The sequence below is a fragment of the Opisthorchis viverrini genome (assembly GCF_000715545.1).
Source record: "Opisthorchis viverrini unplaced genomic scaffold opera_v5_148, whole genome shotgun sequence".
Classification (NCBI taxonomy): Eukaryota; Metazoa; Platyhelminthes; class Trematoda; order Opisthorchiida; family Opisthorchiidae; genus Opisthorchis; species Opisthorchis viverrini.
Window position 1 is genome coordinate 766,454 of NW_008751805.1, and position 3,101 is coordinate 769,554.

Here is a 3,101-nt window from a genome sequence, read left to right on the forward strand (position 1 = left end):
CACGTATAGGATCACACAGTAATGGAAACCTCCGAAGCGTGTCTTACTGATTTTGGTGATCATCATGGCAGACAGTTCATTGTATTGTTCGTATTGTCTGTATTGTACCAGGGGTTACTGCAATGAACTTTTTGAGTTCCAAAAATGAATACACCTCTTTGGCATTCGGCCTATGCTGATCTTATCAAAGGCCTGGTTGGGAGATTGTGAGCTAGAGGGTTCACCTCCGCTGTTAGGTGGAATAAAATTCGTCCTGAGGGTGCGCACTTAGTCTCTCGGATGATGGACTCATGTTCTTGTGGAAAACTTGTTCAGTACGATACAGCTGTAACGACCGTTTCGATTTCTTGAACAACGAGCACCACGGTTAGCAACCAAACCGGCAAAACTCCGAACGCATGGCTACGCAAATGTGCTGTACCATAAAAATGAAAGTGGTTATACAGAATAAAAAATTACAAACCTCAACGGTTTTCGACAAACGGTGAGGTACTCCAACAAGCAAGCAAAGCCGATATGGATCAACAGTCAACGCGTGATCAAAACCGGGTCGCAACCTCATACATTAAAACAAATTTGTAGCTGACCAAGGTTTTGGTACAAAAACAGTAAAACAGAAGCGAGGTCGCAAACTCATGCATTAAAACAAATTTGTAGCTGACTAAGGTTTTGGTACAAAAACAGTATAACGTAAGCGGTAAAAACGATTTGCACGGCAAGGAAAACGGAAAATATAAATTTCTCGTAAAAGTGAAATAGGGCGCAATTACACCTATCCAGAAAGAGCGATCCATTTGAATTGTTAACCGGGAAGGCAGTCATTCAAGATGGGAGGCAATTTTAAAGATATACGAAGTTGCAACAACAGCCTCGAATGTGATGTCAGGCAGCTCATGCGGCAACAACTTAGTGGGAATTAGACGCACACGAAGTCTAGTGAATGAACACTGACCACCCCTCAGTCATCTGAGAACAAATGGCTGAAACGGAATTCGGTGAGGTGGTTAGCTTACCGGTACTGGAACAGTGGATTGAATGGAGCGAACAGATTTTGCATCCAAGACAACCGAACGACTGTATGAGTTTCCGAGCTTTAATGCGGTTATAGATTAAGACAACATGCCAGCACTGTGAAAAAAACACTTATCCCATCGTATGACTTTTCTCTGTAGAATGCTTTCAATCAAGATGTACTCAGAAGTGCTTTATCTCCAAAGAATGGCTTTGTTGTTCACTTATTCTAATGTATTTATTTCTCGAGTCACTCACCGCAACCTAGTTGATCAGCCTAACATTCGTTGCAGCGAGCGTCTCCTTAGGTTCCGCCATCCAAAAAAAAAAAATTCCACGCTGTGAGCGGAATTGAGGTGTGTTTGAACATCACCCCACATTCTGTTCCACCATCAGTGGACTTTGGTTACTAGGCCGCTTGTGAGGATGCGTCAATCCAACGCTTGCTGCTGGTAGTGCTAGACTTTGAACAAAGACAGTCAATAAGCTGACTGAAACAGAAGACAACAGACTTGCTTCCCAGTGGAACTGTAGGGCGGATGCACACGCACATTTCTAATGCCACGCACCTGGGCGCTCGTCTGACCTGATCCAGGACGAGGCTAAGTGTGGACTTCCATGAACGTCAGTGTGACTCATCAGGCCGGATGGGTTGCGCCGGTCTGACAGCTATGAAAGTGCGCTTGAACAAGGAGTGTCGCAGAGATGTCTGCCTGAAGTTGCACGCAAGGTAGATATCCACACAGACACCCACACAGACACACGCCTCAATGGTATACAGAGTCAACACAATTATGTCTTCATTTCCCACCAGGACGTCGATCAAACTGTGTTTGTTCAACACAGAACCCGGCCATCTGTTCTTTGGTTGTAGGTGTTCTTTGTTCAGGCAGTCCTACTCTCAACTCACCATCGTGGGTAGGGGAAGGAAGTGGTGGAGTGCGGTGGAGCGTGTCCTCAATCCGGTTGGGTGTTCAGGCAACCCTAGGTTGACCTGACGACAGCCATCTGCTGGGCTGTGTACTGCCACGTGTGGGTCGGGTGGCCGGGTTTTATGTGTTCTATCCAGCATGATCGACGTTCCGTTGACTGGGATTTGGGACTCGACGTCGTGCTAGCGCGCGCGCACACACACACACACAAGTAACCACGTGCGTCTGCACGTGTCGTGGTTAGATGCCACTGCAGTTGACGTTGGTCTAATCCGTCCTAGTACTTCCACGCAGTAAGTGGTGAGTGAAATGTAAAATAAAGTAGGCCAGCAGAACTATGGTTAGGGATATCTTTAAGAACAAAATGGGGAAACAACTGAAGTGTGCGGTTGTGAATATGGCGATAATCTGTGCGAAAACTCGTTAGTAATGAAGAATAGTGAAACTCCGGGGCTTTGGGTTGGAGTTATCTTTGCAACCAAACTTTGTCATCCAGACTAGAGATATTTGCTTTCTAAGTTCAGGTTAGTTGATGCTTCAAAGCCTAAGTTTATCCAGAGAATTCTGCGACAAAATTGTCGTATGTCCTTTTGGGTTAAAATCCTTCCTGGTTGGGTTGCGAATCTCAGGGAAAGTGTTCCGAACGCATACGTGGTGACAGTGTTAATGCGAACTGCAGCTAAACTTTTACCCCGAAATCTCATAAAAAGGACCATCTGCATAGATAGCCCCATGTGCTTCACGCCCTTAGACTAGTGGGTAGAAAATGGCAAGTGATGGAAGACATATCTGCACAGGAGGACATTGAAAAATAGGGACGCGTTCTGGAATAGCTCATGTTCCGAATAGTGTGTCAGTCCGAATGTGCATTGGGGTTGACGTGAGAACATTCAGGTGAAGAAAAGCACCTGAAAGGAAAAGCAACGTTCGATGACCTTTATGGCGCAGTAATCGCCAGCCCAACCTAGACTCACCCATTAGACCTCAGATGTCTGTCATACATCGACATGTTCGAAAAAAAATTGGCTAGAAGTTAGTCTGCAACCGCTGAAAGTGTTGTAAGCACGTATAGAGCTCCAAATGGCTGGCAAACACAAGTCACTGGCTGTGATCTTAGGTAGCCCCGGTAAAAAGCAGAATTGACGGATTGTGAAAAGT